At 42.4% G+C, this 17,079-nt stretch overlaps 1 protein-coding gene across 1 annotated transcript in view; it reads right to left on the bottom strand.

Moving 5' to 3' along the window:
- LOC138850959 (uncharacterized) overlaps positions 1–17,079 on the bottom strand; it is a 96,714-nt gene that overhangs the window by 58,289 nt on the left and 21,346 nt on the right. The window lies entirely within an intron of this gene.

Below are 17,079 nucleotides of genomic sequence, written 5' to 3'. Positions count from 1 at the left end.
CTATAGAAGCCTCCCAACCAGGTCAACCCCAGTGCAACCAAACACTCTAAATCAAAACACCCATGCCACATCCAATGCCCCCACCCACTACATTACAAACTTCACCCCCACAGCAACAACCCATAGTTCCTTACCAGGTCTCCCTGGTCTCTATGAGGAGTGGCACGAAAGAATCAAAGAGACATCCCCAGACATAATAGCACTCACAGAAACAAAACTCACCAGAATAATAACAGATTCAATCTTTCCATCCGGATATCAAATCTTCAGGAAAGACAGAGGGAGGAGAGGGGGAGGAGGAGTTGCACTGCTCATTAAAAACCAGTGGGGTTTTGAGAAAATGGAAGGAATGGATGGCATGGGCGAAAGGGACTACTTAGTAGGAACAATCCAGTCTGAGGGACATAAGGTGATAATTGCAGTAATGTACAACCCACCACAGAACTGCAGGAGGCCAAGAGAAGAATACGATGAGAGCAACAGAGCAATGATCAACACACTAGCCGAGGTGGCCAGGAGAGCACACATGGGGGGAGCAAAGTTACTAGTTATGGGTGATTTCAATCACAAGGAGATTGACTGGGAAAACCTGGAGCCCCATGGGGGTCCCGAAACATGGAGAGCCAAGATGATGGATGTGGTACTGGAGAACCTCATGCATCAACATGTTAGAGACACTACCAGAGAGAGAGGAGAGGATGAACCAGCAAGGTTGGACCTTGTATTCACCATGAGTAGTTCGGACATCGAGGGTATCATGTATGAAAGGCCCCTGGGAGCTAGTGATCATGTGGTTCTGTGCTTCGACTACATAGTTGAGCTCCAAGTGGAGAGAGTAGCAGGAATAGGCTGGGAAAAACCAAACTACAAAAGGGGGAACTACTCAGGCATGAGGAACTTCCTTCAAGACATTCAGTGGGAGAGGGAACTGACAGGAAAACCAGTACAAGAAATGATGGACTATGTAGCAACAAAATGCAAGGAGGCAGAGGAGAGGTTTGTTCCCAAGGGAAACAGAAATAATGGGAAGAACAGAACGAGTCCTTGGTTCACCCAAAGGTGTAGGGAGGCAAAAACTAGGTGTAATAGAGAATGGAAAAGGTACAGAAGACAGAGAACTCAGGAAAATAAAGAAATCAGCCGAAGAGCCAGAAACGAATATGCACAGATAAGAAGGGAGGCTCAGAGACAATATGAAAATGACATAGCATCAAAAGTAAAGACTGACCCGAAGCTGTTGTACAGCCACATCAGGAGGAAAACAACAGTCAAGGACCAGGTAATCAGACTGAGGAAGGGTGATGGGGAATTCACAAGAAACGACCGAGAGGTATGTCAGGAGCTCAACACAAGATTTAAAGAGGTATTTACAGTGGAAACCAGTAGGACTCCAAGAAATCAGAACAGGGGGGCACACCAGCAAGTGCTGGATGAGGTACATATAACCAAGGAGGAGGTGAAGAAGCTGCTATGCGAACTTGACACCTCAAAGGCGGTGGGACCAGACAACATCTCTCCATGGGTCCTTAAAGAGGGAGCAGAGATATTGTGTGAGCCATTAACAAAGATCTTCAACACATCATTTGAAACTGGGCAACTCCCTGAGGTATGGAAAATGGCAAATGTAGTCCCAATTTTTAAAAAGGGAGACAGACATGAGGCACTAAACTACAGACCTGTATCTCTAACGTGTATAGTATGCAAGGTCATGGAGAAGATCATCAGGAGGAGAGTGGTGGGGCACCTGGAAAGAAACAAGTGTATAATTGACAACCAGCACGGTTTCAAACCGTGTCACAAACCTACTAGAGTTTTATGACAAGGTGACAGAAGTAAGACAAGAGAGAAAGGGGTGGATCGACTGCGTATTTTTGGACTGCAAGAAGGCTTTCGACACAGTTCCTCACAAGAGGTTACTGCAAAAGCTAGAGGACCAGGCACACATAACAGGAAAGGCACTGCAATGGATCAGAGAATATCTGACAGGGAGGAAACAACGAGTCATGGTACGCGACGAGGTGTCAGAGTGGGCGCCTGTGACAAGCGGGGTTCCACAGGGGTCAGTCCTAGGACCTGTGCTGTTCTTGGTATACGTGAACGACATAACGGAAGGGATAGACTCAGAAGTGTCCTTGTTTGCAGACGATGTGAAGTTAATGAGAAGAATCGAATCGGACGAGGATCAGGCAGGACTACAAAGAGATCTGGACAGGCTACAAGCCTGGTCCAGCAACTGGCTCCTAGAATTTAACCCTGCCAAATGCAAAGTCATGAAGATTGGGGAAGGGCAAAGAAGACCGCAGACACAATATAGTTTAGATGGCCAAAGACTGCAAACCTCACTAAAGGAAAAAGATCTGGGGGTGAGTATAACACCGAGCATATCTCCTGAGGCGCACATCAATCAGATAACTGCTGCAGCATACGGGCGCCTGGCAAACCTACGGATAGCGTTCCGATACCTCAGTAAGGATTCGTTTAAGACTCTGTACACCATCTACGTCAGGCCCATACTGGAGTATGCAGCACCAGTTTGGAATCCACACCTAGTCAAGCACGTCAAGAAATTAGAGAAAGTGCAAAGGTTTGCAACAAGACTAGTCCCAGAGCTACGGGGATTGTCCTATGAAGAAAGGTTGAGGGAAATCGGCCTGACGACACTGGAGGCCAGGAGGGTCAGGGGAGACATGATAACGACATATAAAATACTGCGCGGAATAGACGAGGTGGACAAAGACGGGATGTTCCAGAGATGGGACACAGACACAAGAGGTCACAATTGGAAGTTGAAGACTCAGATGAATCAAAGGGATGTTAGGAAGTATTTCTTCAGTCATAGAGTAGTCAGGCCATGGAATAGCCTAGAAAGTGATGTGGTGGAGGCAGGAACCATACATAGTTTTAAGGCGAGGTATGATAGAGCTCATGGGGCAGGGAGAGAGAGGACCTAGTAGCAATCAGCGAAGAGGCGGGGCCAGGAGCTGCGACTCGACCCCTGCAACCACAAATAGGTGAGTACAAATAGGTGAGTACACACACACACACACACACACACACACACACACACACATACACACACACACACACACACACACACACACACACACACACATACACACACATACACACACACACACACACACACACACACACACACACACACACACACACACACACACACACACACACATACACATACACATACATACACACACACATACACACACACACACACACACACACACACACACACACATATATATATAATGTATATATATATATATATATATATATATATATATATATATATATATATATAAGGTGTGGAGTTAATAAAAGTATTAGTCAGAGGGCTAAAGAGGGGTTGTTGAGGTGGTTTGGTCATTTAGAGTGAATGGATCAAAGTAGAATGACATGGAGAGCGTATAAATCTGTAGGGGAAGGAACCTGGGGTATGGGTCGTCCTCGAAAAGGTTGGAAGGAAGGGGTAAGGGAGGTTTTGTGGGCGATGGGCTTGGACTTAAAGCAGGCGTGCATGAGCGTGTTCTAGAGGAGTGAATGGAGACGAATGGCATTTGGGACCTGACGATCTGTTGGAGTGTGAGCAGGGTAATATTTAGTTAAGGGATTCAGGGAAACTGGTTATTTTTATATAACCTGACTTGAGTCCTGGAAATGGGAAGTACAATGCCTGCACTCTAAAGGAGGGGTTTGGGATATTGGCAGTTTGGAGGGATATGTTGTGTATCTTTATACGTATATACTTCTAAACTGTTGTGTTCTGAGCGCCTCTGCAAAATCAGTGATTATGTGTGAGAGAGATGAAAGTGTTGAATGACGAAAAGTATTTTCTTTTGGGGGATTTTCTTTCTTTTTGGGTCACACTGCCTCGGTGGGAGACGGCCGACTTGTTTCTTATATATATATATATATATATATATATATATATGTATATATATATATACATGTAGATATATATATATATATATATATATGTGTATATATATATATGTATATATATATATATATATATATATGTATATATATATATATATATGTGTATATATATATATGTATATATATATATATATATATATATGTATATATATATATATATATATATATATATATATATATATATATATATATATATAAATGCATCACCTTGCCACTACGCCACTGATCCTACAGGAACCAAGCACACATCATGTAGCTATTGTGTTTGCCTTGGCCCGAGGACACTCGTGGCAGTGGTATCTAAAGGATTAATTTCAGCCTCATCCTGTTTGAATACCCGCCTCAACAAGCAGTCTATATAGCAATGAAATCATGAAACAAGTGATTTTAAAACATATACCAAACTGCGGCAGGCCAGGACTCGACACTACGAACCTTGTACCGCCTCCAGAGACAGCACAATGTACGCATCACCTTGATAAATTAGACACTTGTGAAACACTTAGGTATCTTTAATGAGGAAACGTTTCGCCACACAGTGGCTTCATCAGTCCATACAAAGGAGAAAAGAGGTAGACTGGAAAAGAGGAAAATGGCAACAACAAGTAAGAGGGAGGTGAAAGTGTATAAACTAAGGGAAGAGGAAGATCGGGTGGCATATAAGCAGCTATTGGCATAAAGGTGGGCTGGTGCAAGTATGATTAGTGGGGGGCTTGAAGAAGGTTGGAATAGTTTTAAAAATGCAGTACTAGAATGTGGGGCAGAAGTTTGTAGTTGTAGGAGGGTGGCTGCAGCAGGAAAGAGGAGTAATTGGTCGAATGAAGAAGTAAAGGGTGTAATAAAATAGAAAAAGTTAGCTTATGAGAGGTTTTTACAAAGCATAAGTGTTATAAGAAGAGTAGAGTATATGAAGAGTAAAAGAAATGTGAAGAGAGTGGTGAGAGAGTGCTAAAGGAGAGCAGATGATAGAGTGGGAGAGGCACTGTCAAGAAATTTTAATGAAAATAAGAAAAAATTTTGGAGTGAATTAAACAAGTTAAAAAAGCCTAGAGAACGAATGGATTTGTCAGTTAAAAACAGAGTAGGGGAGTTAGTAGATGGGGAGATGGAGGTTTTGGGAAGGTGGCGAAAATATTTTGAGGAACTTTTAAATGTCGACGAAGAAAGGGAAGCGGTAATTTCATGCACTAACCAGGGAGATATACAATCTTTTAGGAGTGAAGAAAAACAGGATGTGAGTGTGGTGGAGGTGTGTGAGGCATTACGTAGAATGAAAAGGGGGTAAAGCAGCTGGAACTGACGGGATCAGGACAGAAATGTTAAAAGCAGGGAGGAATATAGTGTTGGAGTGATTGGCATTTTTGTTTAATAAATGTATGAAAGAGGGGAAGGTACCTATGAATTGGCATAGAGCATGTATAGTCCATTTATATAAAGGGAAAGGGGACAAAAGAGATTGCAAAAATTATAGAGGAATAAGTTTGCTGAGTATACCAGGAAAAGTGTATGGTAGGGTTATAATTGAAAGAATTAGAGTTAAGACAGAATGTAGGATTGCGGATGAGCAAGGAGATTTCAGAGTGGGTAGGGGATATGTATATGAACAGTATTTAGATAAAGGTAGGGAAGATTTTATTGCATTTTTGGATTTAGAAAAGGCATATGATAGAGTGGATAGGGGAGCAATGTGGCATATGTTGCAAGTATGTGGAATAGGTGGTAAGTTACTAAATGCTGTAAAGAATTTTAATGAGGATAGTGAGGTTCAGGTTAGGGTGTGTAGCAGAGAGGGAGACTACTTCCCAGTAAAAGTAGGTCTAAGACAGGGATGTGTAATGTCACCATGGTTGTTTAAAATATTTATAGATGGGGTTGTAAGAGAAGTAAATGCTAGTGTGTTCAGGAGATGGGTGGGATTAAATTATTGGGAATTAAATACAAAATGGGAATTGACAGAGTTGCTTTTTGCTGATGATGCTGTGCTTATGGAAGATTCTAAGAAAAATTGCAAAGCTTAGTGGATGAGTTTGGGAGTGTGTGTAAAGGTAGAAAGTTGAAAGTAAACATAGAAAAGAGAAACTTGATAAGGGTATCAAATGATTTAGATAAAGAAAAATTGGATATCAAATTGGGGAGGATGAGTATGGAAGAAGTGAATGTTTTCACGTGTCGGCAGATGGATTTATGAAGGATGAGGTTAATCATAGAATTGATGAGGGAAAATAGGTGAGTGGTGCATTGAGGTATACGTGGAGACAAAAAACGCAATCTATGGAGGCAAAGAAGGCAATGTATGAAAGTATAGTAGTACCAACACTCTTATATGGGTGTGAAGCTTGGGTTGTGAATGCAGCAGCGAGGAGGTGGTTGGAGGCAGTGGAGATGTCCTGTCTAAGGACAATGTGAGGTGTAAATATTATGCAGAAAATTCGGAGTGTGGAAATTAGGAGAGGGTGTGGAGTTAATAAAAGTATTAGTCAGAGGGCTGAAGATGGGTTGTTGAGGTGGCTTGGTCATTTAGAGAAAATGAATCAAAGTAGAATGACACGGAGAGCGTATAAATCTGTAGGGGAAGGAAGGCAGGGTATGGGTCGTCCTCGAAAAGGTTGGAAGGAAGGGGTAAGGGAGTTTTGTGGGCGAGGGGCTTGGACTTCCAGCAGGTGTGCATGAGTGTGTTCGATAGGAGCGAATGGAGACGAATGGTATTTGGGACCTGAGGGTCTGTTGGAGTGTGAGCAGGGTAACATTTAGATAAGGGATTCAGGGAAACCGGTTATTTTTATATATCCAGACTTGAGTCCTGGAAATGGGAAGTACAATGCCTGCACTCTAAAGGAGGGGTTCGGGATATTAGCGGTATGGAAGGATATGTCGTGTATCTTTATATGTATATGCTTCTAAACTGTTGCATTCTGAGCATCTCTGCAAAAACAGTGATTATGTGTGAGTTAGGTGAGTGAGGTATCATCAGCAAAAAGCAACTGTGTCAAATCCCATTTTGTATTTCTTTCCCCATAATTTAATCTCACCCCTCTCCCGAACAACCTAGCATTTACTTCTCTTACAACCACATCTATAAATATATTAAACAACCATGGTGACATTATACATCCCTGTCTAAGACCTACTTTTACCGGGAAGTAGTTTCCCTCTCTTCTTCACACCCTAACCTGAGCCTCACTATCCTCATAAAAACCTCTTTATGGCATTGAGTAACTTACCACCTATTCCATATACTTGCAGCATCTGCCGCATTGCTCCCCTATCCACTCTATCACATGCCTTTTCTAAATCCAAAAATGCAATAAAAACTTCCCTACCTTTATCTAAATACTGTTCATATATATATATATATATATATATATATATATATATATATATATATATATATATATATATATATATATTATATATATATATATATATATATATATATATATATATATATATATATATATATATATATATATATATATATATATGTTTCAATGTAAACACTTGAGCTACACATCCCCTAGCCACTCTAAAACCTACTTGCTAATCCGCCATCCTACATTCTGTCTTACCTCTAATTCTTTCAATTATAACCATACCGTACACTTTTCCTGGTATACTCAGTAACCTTATTCCTCTATAATTTTTACAATCTCTTTTGTTCCCCTTCCCTTTATATAAAGGGACTATACATGCACTCCGCCAATCCCTAGGTACCTTCCCCTCTTTCATATATTTATTAAACAAAAATACAAACCACTCCAACACTATATTCCCCCCTGCTTTTAACATTTCTGTCATGATCCTGTCAGTTCCAGCTGCTTTACGTAATGCCTCATGCACCTCCCCCATACTCACATCCTGTTCTTCTTCACTCCTAAAAGATGGTATACATCCCTGGCCTGTGCATGAAATTACCGCCTCCCTTTCTTCGTCGACATTTAGAAGTTCCTCAAAATATTCTCGCCATCTACCCAATACCTCCATCTGCCCATCTACTAACTCCCCTATTCTGTTTTTATCTGACAAATCCATTCGTTCAATAGGCTTTCTTAACTTGTTTAACTCACTCCAAAAATTTTTCTTATTTTCATCAAAATTTCTTGACAGTGCCTCTCCCACTCTATCATCTGCTCTCCTTTAGCACTCTCTCACCACTCTCTTCACCTTTCTTTTAATCTCCATATGTGCAAGACAGGTATACAATACCGACAAGATGAAAGTTAAGACACTTGTGCAACATCTGGTTATCTTTATTGTAAACGTTTCGCCATCCAGTGGCTTTATCAATACAAATTCTTGGACATAATTAGAAAACAGAAGAACTATATACAAAAGATGAGGTAATCAGTCCCTCAGCCTAGGAGGTGGTGTTTACAACCACCTGGTGTTTACCACCACGGTGTTGTAAACACCACCTCCTAGGCTGAGGGACTGATTACCTCATCTTTTGTATATAGTTTTTCTGTTTTCTAATTATGTCCAAGAATTTGTGTTGATAAAGCCACTGGATGGCGAAACGTTTACAATAAAGATAACCAGATGTTGCACAAGTGTCTTAACTTTAATCTCCATATGCTCTACTCTTCTTATAACACTTCTGTTTTGTAAAAACCTCTCATCAGCTAACTTTTTCTCTCTTATCACACCCTTTACTTCATCAATCCACCAATCACTCCTGTTTCCTTCTGCACCCACCCTCCTATAACCACAAGCTTCTGCCCCATATTCTAATACTGCATTTTTAAAAATTATTCAAACACTCTTCAACCCTCCCCCCCTACTCATATTTGCACCAGCCCACCTTTCTGCCAATGGTTGCTTATATCTCACCCGAACTTCCTCCTCCCATAGATTATACACTTTCACCTTCCTCTTACTTGTTGTTGCCATTTTCCTCTTTTCTCATCTACCTCTTACTCGAACTGAAGCTACAATTAAATAATGATTTGATATGTCAGTTGTCCCTCTATAAAAGTGTACATCCTGGAGCCTACCCATCAACCTTTTATCCACCAATACATAATCTAACAAACTACTTTCATTAGTTGCTATATCATACCTTGTATATTTATTTATCCACTTCTTCATAAAATATGTATTACTTATTACCAAACCTCTTTCTACACATAGCTCAATTAAAGGCTCCCCATTTTCATTTACCCCTGGCACCCCAAATTTACCTACTACTCCCTCCACAACATTTTTGCCCACCTTAGCATTGAAATCCCCAACCACCATCACTCTCACACTTGGTTCAAAACTCCCCACGCATTCACTCAACATTTCCCAAAATCTCTCTCTCTTTTCTACACTTCCCTCTTCTCCAGGTGCATATACGCTTACTATAACCCACTTCTCACATCCAACCTTTGTTTTACTCCACATAATTCTTGAATTAATACATTTATAGTCCCTCTTTTCCTGCCATAGCTTATCCTTCAACATTATTGCTACTCCTTCTTTAGCTCTAACTCTATTTGAAACCCCTGACCTAATCCCATTTATTCCTCTCCCACACGGGGGGATGGAAATCTTTAGCTAAAATACTTTCACACTTCTCAGTGCGTCATCAGGAGCTGTGCAATCTTGCAAGGGATCAACCAAATCAGGAAGAGAAGTCTCAGAGTAGCGTAGGTGTCACCGGCAAGGTTACTCTTAGACTGGGTAGGTGGTCGGTGCCAACCCCACCCTACATTATCCCCCTACCACCCATATGGGGTAGGAAGGTTTCTGAGATGTCAAGTAGGAAATTATAAGATATGAAGAGCCAGCCCTAAGCTTTTTCTAATCGTTTATAATAGGTCATGTTGTTTGAGAAAATAAGTTTCTTGTTAGCTACTGCAGACATGGATAGCTATTATTCTGTGTGACCTTTTCAAATAATGAAAGAAAGGAATACAATATGTTCTTTGTCCGTTTAAATATCCTGCTCTGGGGTACTGGAATGTTCTACCCATGTACTCAGAAGTATCTCTTCCTAAATATTGTCTACTATTTTTTCAGTGGGTGTTAATAGGCCATACATGGGGACTTCTATGGCTATCCAATAATATTTCTATGGTCTAAATTCTACTAATACCTTTTAACCGTTCCTTACATTACCTTGTGTGATTGTCACTGTATGGTACATTAACAGCTACAAGCGTTATGTAACCATCAAAACTGAGGACGTTGTGAAGTTTTGGTACGTAGACACTCAGCAACCTATATATGGAATTGTAAGAGACCATACTTCTTAAACACGTTCTTCTAAATAAAGTCAGTTGGTTCAGATACGTAGATGATGTTCTTTGCCTGTGGCCTAATGATCACTGCATGAATGAGTTTCTTCCCAGTCTCAATGGCTTAGTACCTTCCATTAAGTTCACCACAGAACATGAAATAAATAAAACTTTGCCGTTCCCAGATGTTTTAATCCATCGGGTCGATAGGAATTTCACAGTCTATGGGAAGTCCACCAATATGTCGTCATACATTCACTACTATTCCAACCACGAAACCAGGGTAAGAAGGAGTGTGTTCTTTACAATGTTCTTGAGAGCATTGTGCATCTGCATTCCAGAGTACCTAGAGGAAGAAATCAGAAGGCACCAGTGTCAGCAAAAAAGACTTTCTACAGGACTGAACCTCAAGAAATGATGGCCAGGAAAAACGTACTAGTTTTACCATACAATGAGAACCTGGCTTGCCTGCGTGAGGCATTTAAAAAGATCAATATAAACCTTGCTTTCAAAAACACGGGGAGAGTGAAACAAACGCTGATTAAAAACACACCCTCCAACAAAGTTGGTGGGGTTTACAAGGTCCCATGCACTCAGTGTCCTCTCTCATATATCGGTCAAACATGTAAATTTCTGGAAAGCAGAATTGCCTATCATAAATACTCAGTCAGGACAGGGCAGGAATCGAACGATATCATTAACCACGTTAGTGCATGTAATCACCCACTGCCCAGATTATAGTACCAAACAGTTCTGTCATGGAAAGAAACATAATTGAATCTTCCCTCTTAAAACATGAAAGGAATACAGTATACAGCTCAAATTATGGGTTATTCAAGCTCGATAGTTATTTAGTAGAGTACATTGTACATAATCTTAAACAACAATTCTACACAAAATCATAGGACTGTTCATTATTTAGTAGAGTACATTGTACATAATCTTAAACAACAATGCTACACAAAATTATAGGACTGTTCATTATTTAGTAGAGTCCACTGTACATAATCTTAAACAACAATTCTACACAAAATCATAGGACTGTTCATTATTTAGTAGAGTACATTGTACATAATCTTAAACAACAATGCTACACAAAATTATAGGACTGTTCATTATTTAGTAGAGTCCATTGTACACAATCTTAAACAACAATGCTATACAAAATCATAGGATTGTTCATTATGCCAGGTGGGTTGATGTATTGGTGACGCCCGTCCAGTGTCTACGTACCAAAACTTCACAACACGTCAGTTTTGATGGTTATATAACGCCTGTAGCTGTTAATGTACCATACAGTGACAATCACACAAGATAACATAAGGAAAGGTTAAAGGGTATTAGTAGAATTTAGATCATAGAAATATTATTGGATAGGCATAGAAGTCCCCATGTATGGAACATTAACAGCCACTGAGAAAATAATAGACAATATTTAGGAAGAGATACGTCTGAGAACATCGGTGGAACATTCGAGAATCCAGAAGAACATATAAACGGACAAAGAACACATTGTATTCCTTTCTTTCATTATTTGAAAAGGTCACACAGAATAATAGCTATCCATGTCTACAGTAGCTAACGAGAAACTTACTTTCTCAAACAACATGACCTGTTATAAACGAATAGAAAAAGCTTAGGGCTGGCATTTCATATCTTATAATTTCCTTCTTGACATCTCAGAAACCCTCCTACAACATATGGGTTGTAGGGAGATGATGGTAACGTGGGGTTGGTACCGACCACTAACCCAGTCTAAGGGTAACCATGGCCAGTGACACCTACGCTACTCCCTGCTTTTGTTTCTCACTTGCAAGATTGCACAGCTCCTGATGACGCACTGAGAAGTGTGGCTTGTCCTGCATAGTGAAGGTCGCCCATCTGCGTTTATTTGTATATATATATATATATATATATATATATATATATATATATATATATACATATATATATATATATATGCAAGGAATTCGCGAGAGCATGCGAAATATACACAAACACTGATCTCTGGCTGAAGGAGACTCGAACCTACGAACCTTAGGGCAAGGTACGCAGTGCTTTACCAATCTACCCACACTGGACCAATACCTTGGCGTGTAGCGTGAGCTACACGTTTGATCCAAGGCAGCCAGCTTTCAGGGAGAAGGCTTGCAGCTTTTCATCTCATCCAATGCATGCATCAGCCTTACTAGAGATTTGAACAATGCAAGGAATTCGCGAGAGCATGCGAAATATACACAAACACTGATCTCTGGCTGAAGGAGACTCGAACCTACGAACCTTAGGACAAGGTACGCAGTGCTTTACCAATCTACCCACACTGGACCAATACCTTGGCGTGTAGCATGAGCTACACGTTTGATCCAAGGCAGCCAGCTTTCAGGGAGAAGGCTTACAGCTTTTCATCTCATCCCCTGCATGCATCAGCCTTACTAGAGATTTGAACAATGCAAGGAATTCGCGAGAGCATGCGAAATATACACAAACACTGATCTCTGGCTGAAGGAGACTCGAACCTACGAACCTTAGGACAAGGTACGCAGTGCTTTACCAATCTACCCACACTGGACCAATACCTTGGCGTGTAGCATGAGCTACACGTTTGATCCAAGGCAGCCAGCTTTCAGGGAGAAGGCTTACAGCTTTTCATCTCATCCCCTGCATGCATCAGCCTTACTAGGGATTTGAACAATGCAAGGAATTCGCGAGAGCATGCGAAATATGCACAAACACTGATCTCTGGCTGAAGGAGACTCGAACCTACGAACCTTAGGACAAGGTACGCAGTGCTTTACCAATCTACCCACACTGGACCAATACCTTGGCGTCTACACGTTTGATCCAAGGCAGCCAGCTTTCAGGGAGTAGGCTTACAGCTTTTCATCTCATCCCCTGCATGCATCAGCCTTACTAGAGATTTGAACAATGCAAGGAATTCGCGAGAGCATGCGAAATATACACAAACACTGATCTCTGGCTGAAGGAGACTCGAACCTACGAACCTTAGGACAAGGTACGCAGTGCTTTACCAATCTACCAACACTGGACCAATACCTTAGCGTGTAGCATGAGCTACACGTTTGATCCAAGGCAGCCAGCTTTCAGGGAGAAGGCTTACAGCTTTTCATCTCATCCCCTGCATGCATCAGCCTTACTAGAGATTTGAACAATGCAAGGAATTCGCGAGAGCATGCGAAATATACACAAACACTGATCTCTGGCTGAAGGAGACTCGAACCTACGAACCTTAGGACAAGGTACGCAGTGCTTTACCAATCTACCCACACTGGACCAATACCTTGGCGTGTAGCATGAGCTACACGTTTGATCCAAGGCAGCCAGCTTTCAGGGAGAAGGCTTACAGCTTTTCATCTCATCCCCTGCATGCATCAGCCTTACTAGAGATTTGAACAATGCAAGGAATTCGCGAGAGCATGCGAAATATACACAAACACTGATCTCTGGCTGAAGGAGACTCGAACCTACGAACCTTAGGACAAGGTACGCAGTGCTTTACCAATCTACCCACACTGGACCAATACCTTGGCGTGTAGCGTGAGCTACACGTTTGATCCAAGGCAGCCAGCTCTCAGGGAGAAGGCTTACAGCTTTTCATCTCATCCCCTGCATGCATCAGCCTTACTAGAGATTTGAACAATGCAAGGAATTCGCGAGAGCATGCGAAATATACACAAACACTGATCTCTGGCTGAAGGAGACTCGAACCTACGAACCTTAGGACAAGGTACGCAGTGCTTTACCAATCTACCCACACTGGACCAATACCTTGGCGTGTAGCATGAGCTACACGTTTGATCCAAGGCAGCCAGCTTTCAGGGAGAAGGCTTACAGCTTTTCATCTCATCCCCTGCATGCATCAGCCTTACTAGAGATTTGAACAATGCAAGGAATTCGCGAGAGCATGCGAAATATGCACAAACACTGATCTCTGGCTGAAGGAGACTCGAACCTACGAACCTTAGGACAAGGTACGCAGTGCTTTACCAATCTACCCACACTGGACCAATACCTTGGCGTCTACACGTTTGATCCAAGGCAGCCAGCTTTCAGGGAGTAGGCTTACAGCTTTTCATCTCATCCCCTGCATGCATCAGCCTTACTAGAGATTTGAACAATGCAAGGAATTCGCGAGAGCATGCGAAATATACACAAACACTGATCTCTGGCTGAAGGAGACTCGAACCTACGAACCTTAGGACAAGGTACGCAGTGCTTTACCAATCTACCCACACTGGACCAATACCTTAGCGTGTAGCATGAGCTACACGTTTGATCCAAGGCAGCCAACTTTCAGGGAGAAGGCTTACAGCTTTTCATCTCATCCCCTGCATGCATCAGCCTTACTAGAGATTTGAACAATGCAAGGAATTCGCGAGAGCATGCGAAATATACACAAACACTGATCTCTGGCTGAAGGAGACTCGAACCTACGAACCTTAGGACAAGGTACGCAGTGCTTTACCAATCTACCCACACTGGACCAATACCTTGGCGTGTAGCATGAGCTACACGTTTGATCCAAGGCAGCCAGCTTTCAGGGAGAAGGCTTACAGCTTTTCATCTCATCCCCTGCATGCATCAGCCTTACTAGAGATTTGAACAATGCAAGGAATTCGCGAGAGCATGCGAAATATACACAAACACTGATCTCTGGCTGAAGGAGACTCGAACCTACGAACCTTAGGACAAGGTACGCAGTGCTTTACCAATCTACCCACACTGGACCAATACCTTGGCGTGTAGCGTGAGCTACACGTTTGATCCAAGGCAGCCAGCTTTCAGGGAGAAGGCTTACAGCTTTTCATCTCATCCCCTGCATGCATCAGCCTTACTAGAGATTTGAACAATGCAAGGAATTCGCGAGAGCATGCGAAATATACACAAACACTGATCTCTGGCTGAAGGAGACTCGAACCTACGAACCTTAGGACAAGGTACGCAGTGCTTTACCAATCTACCCACACTGGACCAATACCTTGGCGTGTAGCATGAGCTACACGTTTGATCCAAGGCAGCCAGCTTTCAGGGAGAAGGCTTACAGCTTTTCATCTCATCCCCTGCATGCATCAGCCTTACTAGAGATTTGAACAATGCAAGGAATTCGCGAGAGCATGCGAAATATACACAAACACTGATCTCTGGCTGAAGGAGACTCGAACCTACGAACCTTAGGACAAGGTACGCAGTGCTTTACCAATCTACCCACACTGGACCAATACCTTGGCGTCTACACGTTTGATCCAAGGCAGCCAACTTTCAGGGAGTAGGCTTACAGCTTTTCATCTCATCCCCTGCATGCATCAGCCTTACTAGAGATTTGAACAATGCAAGGAATTCGCGAGAGCATGCGAAATATACACAAACACTGATCTCTGGCTGAAGGAGACTCGAACCTACGAACCTTAGGACAAGGTACGCAGTGCTTTACCAATCTACCCACACTGGACCAATACCTTAGCGTGTAGCATGAGCTACACGTTTGATCCAAGGCAGCCAGCTTTCAGGGAGAAGGCTTACAGCTTTTCATCTCATCCCCTGCATGCATCAGCCTTACTAGAGATTTGAACAATGCAAGGAATTCGCGAGAGCATGCGAAATATACACAAACACTGATCTCTGGCTGAAGGAGACTCGAACCTACGAACCTTAGGACAAGGTACGCAGTGCTTTACCAATCTACCCACACTGGACCAATACCTTGGCGTGTAGCATGAGCTACACGTTTGATCCAAGGCAGCCAGCTTTCAGGGAGAAGGCTTACAGCTTTTCATCTCATCCCCTGCATGCATCAGCCTTACTAGAGATTTGAACAATGCAAGGAATTCGCGAGAGCATGCGAAATATACACAAACACTGATCTCTGGCTGAAGGAGACTCGAACCTACGAACCTTAGGACAAGGTACGCAGTGCTTTACCAATCTACCCACACTGGACCAATACCTTGGCGTGTAGCGTGAGCTACACGTTTGATCCAAGGCAGCCAGCTTTCAGGGAGAAGGCTTACAGCTTTTCATCTCATCCCCTGCATGCATCAGCCTTACTAGAGATTTGAACAATGCAAGGAATTCGCGAGAGCATGCGAAATATACACAAACACTGATCTCTGGCTGAAGGAGACTCGAACCTACGAACCTTAGGACAAGGTACGCAGTGCTTTACCAATCTACCCACACTGGACCAATACCTTGGCGTGTAGCATGAGCTACACGTTTGATCCAAGGCAGCCAGCTTTCAGGGAGAAGGCTTACAGCTTTTCATCTCATCCCCTGCATGCATCAGCCTTACTAGAGATTTGAACAATGCAAGGAATTCGCGAGAGCATGCGAAATATACACAAACACTGATCTCTGGCTGAAGGAGACTCGAACCTACGAACCTTAGGACAAGGTACGCAGTGCTTTACCAATCTACCCACACTGGACCAATACCTTGGCGTCTACACGTTTGATCCAAGGCAGCCAGCTTTCAGGGAGTAGGCTTACAGCTTTTCATCTCATCCCCTGCATGCATCAGCCTTACTAGAGATTTGAACAATGCAAGGAATTCGCGAGAGAATGCGAAATATACACAAACACTGATCTCTGGCTGAAGGAGACTCGAACCTACGAACCTTAGGACAAGGTACGCAGTGCTTTACCAATCTACCCACACTGGACCAATACCTTAGCGTGTAGCATGAGCTACACGTTTGATCCAAGGCAGCCAGCTTTCAGGGAGAAGGCTTACAGCTTTTCATCTCATCCCCTGCATGCATCAGCCTTACTAGAGATTTGAACAATGCAAGGAATTCGCGAGAGCATGCGAAATATACACAAACACTGATCTCTGGCTGAAGGAGACTCGAACCTACGAACCTTAGGACAAGGTACGCAGTGCTTTACC

The sequence above is a fragment of the Cherax quadricarinatus genome, chromosome 55 (assembly GCF_038502225.1).
Source record: "Cherax quadricarinatus isolate ZL_2023a chromosome 55, ASM3850222v1, whole genome shotgun sequence".
Taxonomy (NCBI): Eukaryota; Metazoa; Arthropoda; class Malacostraca; order Decapoda; family Parastacidae; genus Cherax; species Cherax quadricarinatus.
Note: the sequence above shows the minus strand (reverse complement) of the source record. Positions and strands in the feature narration are given on the sequence as shown.